Source organism: Mustela nivalis (genome assembly GCF_964662115.1).
Source record: "Mustela nivalis genome assembly, chromosome: 16".
In the NCBI taxonomy this organism is placed as follows: Eukaryota; Metazoa; Chordata; class Mammalia; order Carnivora; family Mustelidae; genus Mustela; species Mustela nivalis.
In genome coordinates, this window is record NC_139035.1 from 14200087 (window position 1) to 14217187 (window position 17101).

At 43.8% G+C, this 17101-nt stretch overlaps 1 long non-coding RNA gene across 4 annotated transcripts in view; it reads right to left on the reverse strand.

Annotated features, from left to right (window-relative positions):
* The window catches only part of LOC309850311, a 161983-nt gene that overhangs the window by 135042 nt on the left and 9840 nt on the right, over nucleotides 1–17101 (reverse strand). For all 4 annotated transcript variants that reach the window (XR_014304181.1, XR_014304182.1, XR_014304183.1 and 1 more), the window contains exon 2: nucleotides 4231–4438. This is a non-coding gene — a long non-coding RNA (uncharacterized lncRNA). The remainder of the gene's footprint in view (nucleotides 1–4230; nucleotides 4439–17101) is intronic.

Consider the following 17101-nt stretch of genomic DNA (forward strand, 5'->3'; position numbering starts at 1 on the left):
CTCTACACAACCAACTTGATTATGTGTGTATATATGTGTGGGTGTGTGTATGTATGTACATATATACATGTATGTATATATATATATGTGTGTGTTTGTTTTAAACTACATTGGCCGTCTCTACAGATCCACTATCCCAGATCATTACCAAAGTCTCCACTTTTTGGCTGTGTGGACAGGACACAGAGCTCAAACTGAAGGTCACCTGTGGAGCTTGGAAGACAAGAAAGGAAGACTGCTTAGATGAAGAAGAAACTAGGGCAGCCATTAGAGAGAATCATCAGATTCTGCAAACAGGACCCTTGAATTCTAACTTAAATACATGGGACTTTCTTATTTGCTAGTGATTCTGTTGTCATGCCATCCAAATCGATTCACAACAGTTTTTTGTCTGGTATTATCTAGCACTGGGGAATAGAGAATTGATTAAGATCTGCCCTCAAGAATCTAGAGAAAATGGGTTATGGAGGGATGACCACTTGGATTTACTCTAGCAAGGAAAAAGAACATTTGTGCCTGACATTTTTTTTGTTGAAACTCAACAAGCACCACCTTTGTCCTTCTAAGCTCCCCTCTGTCCCATAAGGGCTGAAAGCCTGACAACTACATTCCCAGACTCCTTGGGCAGTAGTGCTTTGGTCCTCCCTGTCATTGAGAGATGCTCTTGCAATCCCTGGAAGATGGAGGGAAAAGCCATGTCTCCCTATCAGAAGCTACAAGCAGGTGTGTGGGCACTGGCAGAAAGCAGACACAGGGCTCCGTGTCATTCTACTAAGCTTCACCCCCATCGGTGCTGCAGACAGCTGAGATCATTGGTGGCGATCTGACGCCCTGCTGATGCCTTCACTTCAGATCTCCTGAAAGTCAGCAACAACGTCCTTGACCTTGACCCTGATTCTCACGGTGATTCTGGTCTTCTAATCCTCTACCCTCTTACACTGAATTCCTCCCTGATGAAATACTTTGAGTACCGTCCGAACGTGATAGGTATGTTTCAGTAATAAACACCTCTCCGCCCCAAACCCTGAATACAACAAAATACAGTTCATTTCTTGTTCAGGTTATAAGCTGAGTGGTTTCTATCTTGTAGCTCTATCATCTGAAATACACCTCCTTCAAGATCCCAGTGGAAGAGAAGAAGAAAGAAACAGGAAACAAACATACACTCTTAACTCCCTGGACCAAAGGTGGCACCGTACTTATGTTTACACTCCATTACCAAGAATCGGTCCTCTGGCCTCAATTACATTGCAAGAGTGAGGACATTATGATCTTCCCAAGGGCCCAGGGAAGAGAGATCATTTGGTGAAGACATTACATTGCATCTGCCACAACAGGCTTCTATTTTTCTGACTAAACTCGCCTATAATAGTTCATACCAGATATGGTGTCCTGTAACAAAACACTAAAATGTGTGGCATTGGCTCTGTGGCCAGGTTGCTAGAAGCAGATGTGTTGGTCTGCATGGCTGGAGAGCCATTACATGCAGTGGAAAAATACTTGGCAAAACTGCTGCTTTTAGTAACTTGGAAGTCAGACCACATGACTCTTAAGCTTGTAGGTGAAAAATAGCATGTGTTGGTTGTTATTGGCTGCTTTGGTTACCATAATAGAAGAAGAAGATATCGGGAAATAATGAACCTGGGCGGGGGGGGGGGTTGTGTTTTGTTTTGTTTTGTTTTGTTTTTTCTTTAGCAAAGGTGAGAAGAAAAAGTAACTACTAGAGCTCCCTTCTGGTATCGATTTCTATATTCCTCAAGGTAAATAACACTTGCTGGGAAAACAAACAATTCCCGACAGCTCAGGGACTAAACAAATGAACATGTATCTGTCACTCACAAAAAATCTCATGTGCATGTTCCTGGTTGGGCAGCTTCTTCTGGGCTGCTCTTCTCCAAGCAGTGATTTGGGAATCCACATTCCTTCCATGCTCTACATCTATGCATGGATGACATCAAAGCATTATCTTGCCAGAAGATGGACAGAGAGAGAACAGAGAAGCTACCTGTGTCTTAACTGAGCCCCAAAGGGACACATCTCTCTTCATCACAGTTCATATTCCGCTGATAGGAACCAGTCCCCTGGTCCCATATCACCGCAAGGGAGGCCGGGAAATGTAGTCTTCTCCAAGAATTTGCATCCCAGGAGCACCACCGCTGGGCAGAAGGGGAGGATGTATCTTCATTGGCCAGCTAGGCACCTCTGTTGGGGGACTGTGATGCTCCTTTCTTTTTTTTTTTTTTTTTTTTGCTGCTGTATCCTTTCTTTCCCCCACATTCATAATATAGCTTTGTGCTCCTTCTAACTCCTCTTCCCTGTCCCTTTTGACAACTACTTTCTCTCTTTTGTCTTTTGTTTGCTTTTCCTTTCCCCTCTTATTTTACTGTTAAAGATAATGAATCTGCAGCATTCTACTGTCTGAGAAATTTCTAAGCATGAGGTCAGGAGAAAAAGATGGGGCTGTCATCTTGTCCGAATTGAGAAAGGAAGTCATCCCTGGACCTTTCCTCCTGTCTCAATTCCCATCTTATTCTCACTGTGGGAAGTGACAGGCCTGCAGAAAGGGGCGGTCAGAAAGATCTAACAGAGCCAGCAAAATTATCTGCGAGGTTGGTGATGCTTTTCCTACTTCCTTGTTCCATGTTCTTTGGTGGTTTTTGTTTTTTCAGGGTCCGTGCTAGCTTTGGGATGAAAGTTTCAAGTGTTCATTTTTTTTCTCTTTATTCAGTTATTAAAAGAGACTACCCTTCATTGCTGCATGAAAATGACAAACGTGATCCAGAAGGTTTCAACTATTTGATAACACGATGAGAGAGGAGTTTCCTTCACTCACGGATGCAATTTTTATCCATTTTCAGTTTGAAGGCAAAAAATAAGCGTTTTTTGAAAATGTGAAATTTAAATATTTATGACGTGCTAATGCCAGATTCCTCCATGAAAGGTGACCAGTCCAGGTCACTAGGGCTCCCTCACAGCCTACCTAACCCTACACTTTATTTGGTGGGGGTTGGGGGGGGGGGTTGTGCTTAGGACAGAAAACTAAGGCCAAAGTTCCTAATCTAATAGTTCCTGTGCTTTGGAATCATCCCCAGTGTAGTGAGGATTGGCCTGCTCAGAAATCCGAGTTTTCTAACTTTAATTGGAATCCATGTCCAACAAGACCCAATTCTCTCAATCCTGTGTCATTATGCAGCAAAGAGTCCCAGGGAAGTCACGGCCTCTCAGCATCTTTCTATTTCTGTGTGTGCTCTCTTCTCTGGCGAGGTAGCTGACTTGAAGCGTGAGCCCTGGAGCCCTGACAAACTCCTCGAGACCCTTTTGAATATAAGAGCGCTATATTTGGGGCAGCAAAAATAATAACAATACCAACATGCTTTACATCCTTGCCAGATATTGTGCAAGCCCTGCGATATTTAATCCTCTCACAAATGTTACAGAAACAGGTATGAGGATTATCGTCCCTATTTTACAGATGGAGAAACTGAGGCTTGGAGAAATGAAGTCACTCTTGAGGAGCTATCATTATTGATTTTTCCTTCAAGAACTTCAGCTTGATTCTGTTTGACTGTTGATCCACTCAACTACTAGTCTAATTCCATAAAAGGATCCCAAAGAGTTGGAATAAGGACAATGGGAGGAGGGTAGGTTGTGCCTCAGAAAATAAGGGGTAAAAATGCAAATTTTCACAGAAATGAATCATAACAATAATAACTACCAACATTTCTTGAACACTTGCTACATTGCCAAGCACTGCTCTAAATTTTTTATATGGGTTGGGGCACCTGGTTGGCTCAGTGGGTTAAAGCCTCTGCCTTTGGCTCAGGTCATGATCTCAGGGTCCTGGGATCGAGTCCCGCATCGGGCTCTCTGCTTGGCGGGGAGCCTGCTTCTTCCTCTCTCTCTGCCTGCCTCTCTGCCTACTTGTGATCTCTCTCTCTTAATGTCAAATAAATAAAATCTTTAAAAAAAAATCTTTTACATGGGTTAACTAATCCACGGAATCTTCATAACAACACTTAGAGACGAGTGTTATTTATTCCCATCATCTTAATTCTCCCCCCCCCCCCAAAACTGAAGTGCAGGGGAATTAAGTTTCAGGATCACACAACCAGCAATCAGCAAGATGTAGAGGACTTGAAATAAGAACATCAAGAACCTATTTGTCCTCCATGGAGGTAAGAATGGGCAGACTGGAAACATAGCTCTGGAAAGTTCTTCAGCATAGCTCACCTTCTGTGACTCACTCACGCAGTCCGAACCATCCCTCAGGCAAAGCAGATCCAAGGCTCTGGTGCAACCTCTTTCCTCCATCTGAACAGAGGAAGTTTTGGAGGATGGCTGTGTGTCCTCAGAACATCCCTCATCCCTCCCTCACCAGACCACGAGGGTTCCAGTGCCAAGGAGCTCTTCTGTCCTATTGAAAGCAAAGAATGGTTGCCTGTGAAATAAGTACAAAGAGCAAGCAAATTTAGTCAGTTTATGCAAAACACAAAATGGCATCTGCCATCTGGAAAAATACACCAAAGCCGTAAGCCGTCAAGCCCCTTTCAAGACTTTGGCATATAAAATCAACATTTTTTTTTTTTTAACGTCTGAAAGGTCCATGTGAACTCCCAGTTTCATTAAATATAATTCCCTCTTCCCCATTCCTGCCATTGGCCGGCCGCTCCCTCAGCACACACTCCTCCCAGTTGAAATATACACACATACGTCCATATTCTCCCCCTTCTCAGAGGCACAAAGATCATTGGGAGGGAGGCCTTGACAACAGAGAGCTTTCAAGGAGAACATTATTTAAAAAATCACTCATGATTACCTTCTTCTTTTACATGTAAAGTGATTTAAACAAAAACACTCGCTTTGGTATTGCGTACATCTACGTGTCTGGAAGCTAGTTTTTCACTGACATTCCAGCGGCCCCAGAATTGTGGGTTGATGCTGCTGCTGACGTCACAACCACAAACTCCTGCTCTTGCCTCCACCTGTGCTCATTTCAAGGCCTTCCAGCCGGCTGAGATCAAGGAGGGCGGCACTCGGGCTTTGCCCGGGTTTCAGGCAGGGCGAGCAGGGCATCCAGGCAGAAACGCGTCCATCACACAGGCATGGAAAGAAGATGCTGTCGGAGCTTACTTAAGAGTTATGGTTACCGGGGCAGGAGCTGAGACCTGGAAAATCACCATGAGGTGTAGGAGGGGGAAGCAGATCACAGCACATGAACTGAGAAGGGACGGAATCATGGCTGAGGATGAAGTTAAATATGGGTTTGGATTCAAGGAGCCTGGAGCATGGTCAGAAAGAGCCAGTTAGGGGCACCTGGGTGGCTCAGTGGGTTAAAGCCTCTGCCTTGGGCTCAGGTCCTGGGATGGAGCCCTGCATCGGGCTCTCTGCTCAGCAGGGAGCCTGCTTCCCTGCCCCCCCCTTCCTGCCTCTCTGCCTACTTGTGATCTCTGCCTGTCAAATAAATAAATAAAATCTTAAAAAAAAAAAACAAAAGAAAGAAAGAAAGAAAGAAAGAGAGCGGGAAGACAAGATCACTGACCAGCGCTTATGAGACGGTAACTAAGAGGCAGGACGTGATTCCTATGGGGCAGCCGCTTCTCACCCGTGAGATCACTGGCAGAGCAGCTCTCTCTAAAGGTGGGTCCTTTATGTCTGAGAAGACTGGGATCCGGGGAGGTAAGGTCACACCGCTGGTGGCAGGGTCTACATTTAAAGATGGGTGGTCTAATTTCAGAGTCCATCCTATCACCACCCTGTTTGGGGGCCTAGCCTGTATGTAGAGCCCAAACAGGAAAGTTACATATCCCGGGACTATGAATTTTCTCCTGGTTGTCAAATGACAGGCAACGTTTACTTCACATACTGCTCTATATTTCTCTATTCTCTACGATAAAAATATTTCAAAGATTACTGGGAAAAGAAGCTAAAGCGTGCCTCACGTGAGGGAAAGAAGCTAAAATTTGGTTAATGAAGAAAACTTGTGTTCTCAGGAACAGCGGAGCCTCTGAGGCCGGAAGCAGGCGCGAGGGTCCGAGTGGCAGCCAGGATTGGTCCCGGGGCTGTTCAGATCAGATTTCATCGCTCTCTGTGACCGGGATACACCTTTTATCTGCAATCGTTCAGCTCTTCCTAGGCCGATGCCCTTCCAAGGCCCAGGGTGATTCCCAAGGTTGGACCTTTGAGGGGAGGAAAGGAGTGCTGGGGTGCGGAGGGTGGGGTGGGTGGGCAGGGGTGATGAGCTGGGGGCAGTTTGCATCTCCAGGGCTGACCTGTTCAGAGCATCAGATTCTGCCCCTCTTTCCTTAGTACCATTCGATCACGTGTGTTTGGTCCCCCCCCCCCCACTGAGTCAGGGTCATTCCCCTTCAACCCCCGACTCAGAAGGGCCCCGTGACAGGTTACTTTCTAGTTGCAACAAAATTAGGGAGACACAGTGAAGTTTCCTGAAAGCTGGTGTGTTACGCATAACCTGCTTTAACAGAAAGAGGCATGGCCAGGAGTCTGCCAGAACTCCCTTAAAACCCTAGCTCAGCTACTTATCAGCTGTGTGACCGTGGACAATTTATTTAACCACTTTGGTCCTCAGTTTCCTCATCTGTAAAATGCAAGATGCTAGTTAGAAGGACTGGATTGGCTCATTATATTACAAAAATAACAATTATTATCATTTATTTTCATACTACACTATTAATATTATTACTATGTATTATTAATAGCATATACTATTAATAATAACAATTATTTTTAATAATTAAATTACTATACTATTCCACTGTATTATTACTATCATCGGCGACAGTGATAACATCAGATTCCCTCACGGTAGAAGACCCGCTCCTGCCACTTCTGGGATGTTGCCAAGTTGCTACAGAAATGATGTGACAATGGACTCCAATATATTATTGAAATGACATTCTCCAACTCCAGGGGCTGAGGAGCTGGTTGCCACCACAGAACCCCCTTTAGGCCAGTCTTTTGAGTGTCACTTACACCAGTTTGGAAGTAATCTGCCTGCTCGCCCTTCCAGCAAAGGATGTCATGATCAGCTAATGGAAAGTGACAAGAAGGGATATAATGAATGAGAGGGAGTTAAAGTTTGGGATAAAAAAAAAAAAAAGAGCCTTGTTCTTTTGGGGAATGCACAATGCTAAGCATACCATGTTAAATCGTGCGTGTCAAATAATGGACTAATTAAGAATCTTCATCCAGTTTTTTTTTTCACATCTCATTTTTGTTGTCCTTTCGTAGATGTATTTTTCAAATTAGCTCTTAGCTCTTTAAATAAGTACAAAGGGGAGAGCAAAAAATAACAAAAAAAAAAAAACAAAAAAAAAAAACTTGTCCATCAGAGAAGCCAAAGATAAATGTAAAAGGAAATGCACCAGGAATGGAGATGAGGGCTTTGCAGGATATGTTGGGAAGTTTTATAATCATAGCAGCAACTTCTTAAATAATGGAATTTAATAACATATAATAAACTATGATCTAGTAGAACTCTGATTCAATCCCACTAATTGTTTGAGCCAGCGAAATGAAGGCAAAGTTTATCGTGCCAACACGCTGCTAATGCCATTGAACACCGCGGGGGACAGACAATTGTTCCCAGCTGCCCACCTCCTCTCACCCAGAGGGCACATGGTCGCTGCCCTCCAAACACCAGGCTGAATCCCCAACTTTCAATGGCAATCCTAGTTCTAGGACTTTAAAGTCACAGAATGTAATTTTTGCAATCAACAAACTATTGTATTAAGCTGAGAACAGAGGGATAACTAGATACAAAGCCTCCAATTAGGTTATAAAAAATAATAACCAATATGCTTCCACGCTAATGCCAAAAAGTACAAAAACCTATAATAAATCTAATTGAGCACATGATCATAAGCACTGTTTTTCTACCTACATCGTTCTGCTATATTAAGGTATACTCCAAATAGAGAAACACTTTTTTTTTCATTGTTATTGAAAAGGGTGCGCTTTTTTTCTTCTTAATTTGGATCATTTTACCAGTATCAAATAATGGGAAGGTGTAACGAAGGAAAAATTTTCTCTGTCAGTACTCATTGATTATGTTTAAGTGTAAAAATGAAGAAAGGAATTGCAGCAATTATCTGGATAATTCAGATCTCCCCCAAAAGATTAGAGGTCTCTAATAAAAACATATTGTTTTTGCCTGAATTACTCAGATAATAGCCTTAGTTTTCACTTCATAAGTGTGGACCAAGCTATTGACGAAAAATCTTTTGTAATCATTTAAAAGGGTTTTTTTTTTTCAGGTTTTTCTGACAATTCAGAGTATGATTTCTTTGTACCTAAACTTGAATGTGCCTCAAAAAATACAATCTAAAATTCTACAGAACATTTTGCAAAGCAGCTATTTAATTTACTAAAAAAAAAAAAAGACAACAAATGTGCAAAATAGGTATTCCCTTCCCTTTCCCAAAGAGGTCCATGAAATCTTGGTGACTTTTGGGGGCAAAAAAGGGGAGTGAAATACCTCTGTAAACTGAGAGTCTAAAAACAGGAAAATTAGTCTTGTGCCACGGCTGTGAGCAGCTAATAAAGAAAACATCGTTAGAAGAGATTAAGGTTCAAATCAAGGTCAGAAAAGAGACTGGTTGAGGGAAAATGCCATGTCCCAGTGCGTAGCAGTTTAAGTGAGACAGTTTCCCCCTGAATCAGTCTTAGGTTGAAAAATTACACTGTTGGGGTTAATAAAGAGGCTGGGCATTTGTTTGGACTGAGACTTCAATTAAAATGTTATTTGGGGCAGCCAGAGCTAATGTCTTGCTTAGAGGTAAACTGAACCGCCTTTTAAGAGGTTGGAGGAAAAAAAAAAAAAAAAAAAAAAAGAAGCAGCAGCAGAAGAAAAAAGACCACCTAATCTGTCAAAGACCCTGAATAACTGGCAGGAAGAATTGTGTTTGCTGGACCTGTGCCCAACTCAGCAGTGAGCATTCTTAAGGGTTTTGTGACATCATCTGGGACAGCTGAGGTTGTCGGAGTTTGTGATTGTTGCGCTAGGTCAGGAATCTGCCGTTCAGCTGAGCCTTCTTTGAGACAAAGAAAAAAATCTGGGTGGTGTAATATGCCAAGGTTTGGGCTTGGTGTTTTCGTTTTTGGTTCTGGTTTTTAATGCCCCAAAAGAGGTGGGACCAAGAATCCCAGGTCTTAGTCTCATGATTCTAGCCCAGGAACAAAAATTGTTGAATACAGTTCATTGAATTTCTCTGTCCATACCGATTTGCCCACAGTTCAACAAAACCACCAAAGTTTGCTTTCATTTCACTTCTTTAGGGTAAGTGAAAATCCGCCCGGAATAAGCTCCTCTCCTCTGCATTCACTCCTGGCCTCCACCGGGATTCAGTACACATGTTTGCTCTGGCCAGCATCAGGCATACCTTGGTCAACAAAGCAGACACGTTTTCTAGCCTTTATGAGGCTTAGAGCTTGAGGGAAGGGAGCGCAGTGAATACGTAGAAAGATAAGTAAATATATAATTACAAACTGGTAAGCTTAAAGGAAACAGTGCGAAGCTGGGAACAGAGTCCTTTCCTTTCCAATCTTCCTCTCCCGTAAAGCCCTGAGCAGCAACTGCTGGAAACCCTCTGGTTAGAGCACGGGGTGGTTGGGGAGCTAGTTAATGGTAGATACAAACTATGTGACTCTCTGTTGGGGAGTCTGGGATCTGGTCGTGGAGATAAACAGTGTGATGCACAGAGGGAAAGGGGTGGGACAGACTAAAACCGTGGGGACTGGAGCCAAAATGAACTTACAGAATGGACTTTGGGGTTTTTTCTGTCAAAAGAATGGTACAAACAAAGCAATGGGCTCCTATATATAAAGGTGCAGAACCAGAAAGGGCCCCTGGGGCAGGGAAAGGCACTGCTTTATGGGAGAAGTGGGGCCAGGTGACCACACCATAGGAAAGGTGTGCTGGGTTCACAGAAGAACATGGGAACCATCCTGATCGTGCACTTCCTTTCTGCTGTGCAGTTCTTTTTTAAAACCAAGACAAGAGAATGGACCCAATTAGTCTGACTCTCAAGTCACACTGAGCCCCAAGGTCCAGTTCTCTCCAAAGTAGAGAAAAAAAAAAAAAAACCCTGTGAGAGCATGAATTCCCCACCTCCACCATTCCACCCAAATTAAAACAAAATAGAGCTAATGGAATAGGTTTGGTCTTCAGAATAGTCTTTAAGACAGGGTTGGTTGAAAGAGAAGTGGCAGACCGTGCCTTTAGCCTGAGCCCCACCGCAGCATCGTGCAAAATGGGAAGATAACGCTGTGAAAGGAAAATGCCAAAAATGAGATCATTGCAATGGGAACAAGGGAACCAGCAAGCTGAGAAGTAACACACCATCATGAGTGCCACGTCTGTCCAAGTTGTGGCAAAATCTGCCAAGCCCAGATTGACTTCATTAGTCACTTAGATGCACAGATATCACACACAAAAAAATCCCCCTCCTCCTCACTGAGAAATAGTTGATCATTGGCATAAATAGAAACCGATTAGAACACCAATTCTTCAAAGCATAAACATTTCATTCACCAACCAGTTGCTATTTGGCCCGTGGCAATTAAGAAAGAACATGTGCAATGTTACCACCCCAAAGGTGTGATTATAGTCAGCTTCAACAGGGAGTTAGGTTTGATGTGGATTCCTAACAAAAGCGGGGTGAACATGCAAGACGACATCTTCCCAGACACAGTCACGGAACTTGGAGAGAAGCAAGCATTGATCCATTAGCCTTCTTCAGCCCTTCACTCCTTCCGGTCTACTGGAACCAACCTGATTTTCATTCAGCAATTCTTCGTCAGGTACTTTCCAGATGCCGGGCATTGTGTTGGCCATTGGGAATTCTGCACTGAACAGGACAGCCAGAAGCTTGCCCTCTTATCCTTCCCAACTTACCTTCAGCCCGCTCTGCCCCCGTACCCGGCTTAACTATTTTCCAGAGTTTTCAACACAGCCTGATACCATACCCCATCTGTAGGCACCTCTCACTCACTGCCTCGCTCACGAGCTCCACGACTCTGTCTGTCTGTGTGGCATTCCCAACATCTAGGCCACATCAAGGGCTCAAAGAATATTTGTTGGATGAATAAAGCTTACGTTGTAATAATTTATTGCAATTATGGTGAGCAGAATAAAAGAAAACTCTAGCTGATATGAGCCTGTATCATTCAAGTGTCTAACTTAGGAAATGAGGGAAGCCCTTCCTGAGCAAATACTTTGAAGTGGGCCCCTAAGGTGGGGAGTCCGTCCGGAGGCAGGCTTGGGGAGACCTCGTGCGCATGCGCATGGGCAGCTGCCTGTACAAGGGCGCTGGCGGGCAGGGAGGTAGCAGGAGCAAGGCCAGGGATGTGGAGACGCGGGGAGGACGGGCAGTTCCAGGAGATGAGGCGGGAGCCCAGGACAGAAGCCAGATTATGCAAAGTCTTGTCAGGCACATTCAGGATTTTGGACTTTATCCTAAGAGCAGTGCGAAGAGTTTTAGGCAGTGACACGATCACAATTCCCAATTCATGAATCTCTTTAATAAGCACAAAAGCAAGCATTTAAATCTGAGCCCTCTGAAACTAACTGGGCCTAAGAAACAACTGGAATTTTCAGCATGCTTAGAAGAGGGAAGTATGAAGACCTAGTCATGTCTACTGGGTGTATACCAGAGGTGCCACATTATAACAGGCCACAGCTAACAGATGGGAGTCTTGATTTGGTTTGTTTTGGTTTTTAAGGGACTGTAATCTAGCTACAGAGAGCCAGTGAGCACCCAAGAAAACTAAAGGAAACTTAGGAATCACACAAGAACTAGTCTGCCTGTCCTCTGCCTGTGTTGAGGCCACCACAGCCACATCTGGCCCTTCCTGGTCTGGCAGGACAAAGGTTGGCTCCTCTTCCTCCTCCAGGCCTCCCCCCAGGAGGCTCTGAACCCCACTGCAAGAGCCCACGTCCAGGTCGCCAAGCACAGAAGCAGTGTGTCTCCTCAGTGACATGCACGCGCCGCCCACCATCCTGTCCCTCACCCCACCATCATGGTGTCTCACCTGGGACCCAGCACCAGGACACGACACACCCAATCGGTGCCCAATAAATACTTGTTGGATTAATATTAGAGTGCGTTATGACATCATTTCCTTACAGCTCTGCCGCAAACGTTTATGGAGTGCCTACTTTGTGCACAGTGTTGAAGCTTTTCATGCATTCTCATTTAATCTCCACGACAATCTCATAAGGCAAGTATTATTACGCCCAGTTGGCAGACAAGGAAACTAAGGCTCAGAGAGGTATGGCGACTTGCTTAAGATTTCTCTCACAGTGCAACAGGGAACGCACTTCTGTTCCTCTCCTCAGCCCATGGTCTGATTAATTAACTGGGCTTATGCTCACCTTCTCCCTGAAGGCTTCCTTGATACTCCCTGCTTCCCTGAAGCTAAGCCTCGGGGCTCCTAAAGTGTTTCGTGTCAACATGTATTCATAACTCTCTGACCTAATGTCTTCCCAGCCACCCTGTGACTGCCTCAGATGGGTCTGACTTATCATTATCATCAATGCTGAGCACGGTGTTTGGCACAGGATGTGGCGGTAAATTAATATTTGTTCAAGAATAAATGGATGGATGAATAAACCCAAAGGCGATCTCATATAAATTCTAAATTCGCCCTTTAAGAAGCTCATTAAGAAAATACATTATACACACACCCTAACAGATAAATTGAAGAATGAGCATTCATGTTGACAAAAATTCAACACCATCTACCCTTTCCTCTGCTTCCACCCACCGCGGTGGTCCTTTACGTACTGGTTTCTCTGGTAAATTGAAAATCTGGTTTATTTTCAAAATTAGAGATGCCAATATTGTGCCATGACATAAAGAGAGAAAAGGGAATCATGAAGACATGTGTATGACTACGCATGAGTCATGGGTCCACGCACAAGCTGAGAGGCCGCGTGGTAGGAGCAAACAGCAAAGGGAATTATTCACTGCCCCCTGATGTTTCCCTCAGAAGTATAGAAAGAGCTTTATTTCATTTAAAAAGGAAGAGGGGAGATACTGTTTTTTAAACTTGGAATATACTCTGTAGAAATACTTCACATACAAAAGCTAAACTATTCCCAACCAATCACAACTCAGAAGTTGGAATCTCCACGACGAGATTGCTACACTAGAAACAACCTGTTTATTAGCTCATAAAAGACATGTCACTGAACAATTCATAATAGGGGGTCTGAGGGAAATAACTCACCCATTGTGAAGTCAATGTTCAAATCAATATCCCTTGGGGAGAAAAATATTGCTCATTGATGGAGATTGATTTTTCTTTTTCTTAAGAAATTCTCGAGGGGTAAACAACATTTTTTTTCACAGTGAATGTAACTCAACATGCAGATGTCAAGGTCTATGTCTCCCTATCTTCATTAATATGATATTCAAAAATTATTAGTGTAATTATAAATACCTTTCCACCTGTTGAAAAATAGACTCCAGTTTCATTCTTTAAAATCTCATTTTAATATCCAAGCAACATGACCACACAGCAACTTGATTTATGTCCTCTGCTTCACTTAACAGCATTCTTAAAGGCAAGATAATACTTTTCCATATTATAAAACAATAAAAAGTTAACAGAAACCCCAAGAAAACTGGGTCCTAGATTTGTTTACCTACAAATTTAGTGACTAGTTTTGAAAAAAAAAAATCTGTTTTTCTTCCCATTCCCACTTGTACCCCCGAATGATCACAGCAACATTGAATCTAGCCATTTACTAACTGCTTTCATGAGAGCAAGAAATTTTAATTGGCAAACAGAAAAGAAGGCTGGGTCTAATTGGTTTTATATTTAACATGTTGCTTCAAGATGATGAATCTTGGGGGTGCCTGGGTGGCTCAGTGGGTTAAGCCTGTCTTCAGCTCAGATCATGATCTCAGGGTCCTGGGATCAAGCCCCACATTGGGCTCTCTGCTCAGCAGGGAGCCTGCTTCCCTTTCTCTCTCTTCCTGTCTCTCTGCCTACTTGTGATCTCTGTCAAATAAATAAATAAAATCTTAAAAAAAAAATGATGACTCTCATAAACTTATTTATAAGACTGTAGTTTGCTTACATTTTTTTAAATTCATAGATTGCCCTCTTGGGTCAAATGTGTGACCAAAAGAAAGCTTGCCTTCTACCCTTTTGAAACTCAGAAGTTGCATAAGAAAGGACAGATGGATGGTTTGGGGAAAAAAGAAATGTCATTCAATTAATGTTTGTTGAAAAGGGTGTCACAGATCATTGGCAGAATTTCCACTCATTGGCAACTCCCCCAAGCAGCCAACGATTAATTGAGCACCCAGACTACTGAGTTCTATTAGGGGAGGAGAATGATGTGTTGGTGATGACAGAGGCAGAGCTGGGGAACCAACAGAAGTGTAAATGGATGAACCATCTTTGACAATGTAGGAAGAACATCACTGATACCTTAGTAGCCAAACATTCAGTTTTTGTTATTTGGGGGATGGAGATGGATTCATTATCAAGCCACATTCTTATACCCCATCCCCCCCCCCCACCCCGTGTCTAAAAGAACAGATTTCTTAAATGGCTTGAATAGACGAAATTAGGAGAACACTTCAAGGACTGTCACCCTGTCATGACCTACAGCTTAACTTTAGGAAAAACTCAAACCACACTTAATACGCTGTTTTTTTTCTCATCTAATAGTGTAACTAAAAGTGTATCATAACACACTAGATGTTGTATAGAACAAAGCAAAGCAAAAACAAAAAAATGAAATTAAAAACCATTTACAGGAGCGCCTGGGTGGTTCAGTGGGTAAGGCCTCTGCTTTCAGCTCAGGTCATGATCCCAGGGTCCTGGGATGGAGCCCCGCATCAGGCTTTCTGCTCAGCAGGGACCCTGCGTCCACCCCCCCCCCCCACCTACCGCCTGCCTCTTTGCCTACTTGTGATCTCTGTCTGTCGAATAAATAAATAAAATCTTTAAAAAAAAAAACAAAAACCATTTAGGACTTAAGCCTCTCCTAAAAATTTGTGTCTGTTGGAAGTGAAAAGAACATGATCTACCAGAAAGACAAAAATTAATATTTATTAGTCTTTTCATCGTCTACTTATTTAAAACTCAAAAATTATTTGCATGCTTTGGTAGGGCTATCTGGTTGCTGATCACTTCAGAAGCGTTTCTGCTTTTATCACAAATTAAGAAATGTGGACATTGAGAAACTGAGACTAGAAATACCTACAGACACTGGGAACAAACTACAAAAATGAGCAAATTACTATGATGAGCAAAGCAGGGAAGAAGAGATATGGTCCTCTAGGAAAACTGGGGTAGCCACGAGCAGATCACATCTGGGATTTGCTTCAAACTGACCTGGAACCAGAATGGATCTCCAGACTGTTTTATGCACAACACAGAAGGGGCACTGTGGCCTGTGCTTGAGATCCTGGTGGAGAGATGGGGGGAGTGAAAAGTGAAATCTGCAGAAATTAACCAAATGGTTTCTCTGGCAGGTCCAGGCATAACTTTACCCCTCTTAGGGTGATCCATGAGTGGGGGTCTGTCAAAAGCTTCCAGCTAACCCTCCCACTGAAGCAGGGTTCTGAAGGTGTCAGCAGGACTTGGTTGACTGGACCATTCACGGAGCTTCGGTTAATTATTGACTGATTAAAGATTGCCCTTATCTTTCCATCGGGACCTGGCTCAAGACTTAACGGTAAGCAATTTAGAGCCAGTGCGCCCTTACCCACTTACCCACGTGTTTTTGTGTGTTGATTGTTGTTTCTTTCTTAATTCTCCTTTGGGTCACTTTAGCTTGTTTTTCCCCATAAATCACATTCAGATCAGAATGGCCAGTCCTTACAGGGCTTGGGAGTCTTGGAAAGGACTGGAAACAAGAGGGCCTGGGTCTAAGTCCAGGTATAAAAGCCCTGAGAACTGCTGCCTTTTATTTTATTATTATTTTTTTTTTTTTAATTTTTTTTTTTTGCAAGACTTTGCTTATTGGGGCAGGTTTCCCCATGAAGCCTCTGGGAGAAAAGCAAGGCCTTTTTGTCTCTAAAATGCTGGGATGCTCGGGTCCTGGATGAGCGTCTGCAAGGCGGCCTGTTCTCTCTGCTGAAGGCCTCTTGGCAAAGCCTGGGGACCAGCCCAGGCAGCTCGGGCCCAGCTGCCCCAGATAAGAGGTGGCCCGTGTTAATACACAGACTTCCTCTGCACCTCAGCAGGGCCTTCCTTTTCCAAACAGTCTCCCTTTAATGTTGGCGAATGTTGTTTTTCCATTGACTCAACATCTCGCCTCTGGTGGTAAGCCAGTGGGGAAAGTTGGAGCGGGGGAGGGAGGAGGAAGGTGGGAGAGAGCCATGCCAAAGCAAGAGAGAGAGAGAGAGAGAGAGAGAGAGAGAGAGCCGGCGGCCACATTTCCAAACAGGCTAAACACCTGCTTTGGAAAGGCAGTGACCGAGCCTAAAGTTCTTGCTTCCTTTCGACTGAGATCAGCCTTTTGTTCCCCATCCGGGATGGGCCCTGGACACCCTCCTCCCCAGGACACTGCCCCCTCAAGCAGCAGTGACTTCAATGGGGCAACCACGGTGAAGGAGCCACAACTTTCCTCTATGAATCTCACAGTCTTATCTGTTCGATTCGCTCTCTCGAACAAGAGCGTTACTGGGGTGTGTGGAAAAGGGAAAAGAAATAAAAGAGCAGATGGAGAAAGCGAGCAGGTGAGGGAAGAAAGAAAAGAGCAGAGAAAGGGAAAGTGAGGGAAAGAAAAAAAAATCAGAAGCCCGGAAGTGAAAGGCGAACGGGAGAGGATAAAAGATTAAAACAAGAAAAGAACTCAAGGAGGAAGTGGAGAGGGGGAGGATGGTGGGAAAATAAAATCTTCGAAATGAAAGTGTTGCCCCGGAAGCCCGCGTTTTGCACCCACAGGACGGACCTACCCTGGGCTGGGGATGGAGGGTAGTCCCCTCAGGGCCTTCTCTGGGCCCCTGGAGGTCAAAGGGCATCTTCAAAACCAAATCTTGATTAGAGCAAGCTAAATGTTTTGACTTGAAGGAGACACGAAGGATTAAAAAGCAAAATAGAGCAGCGTGGGTAAGAA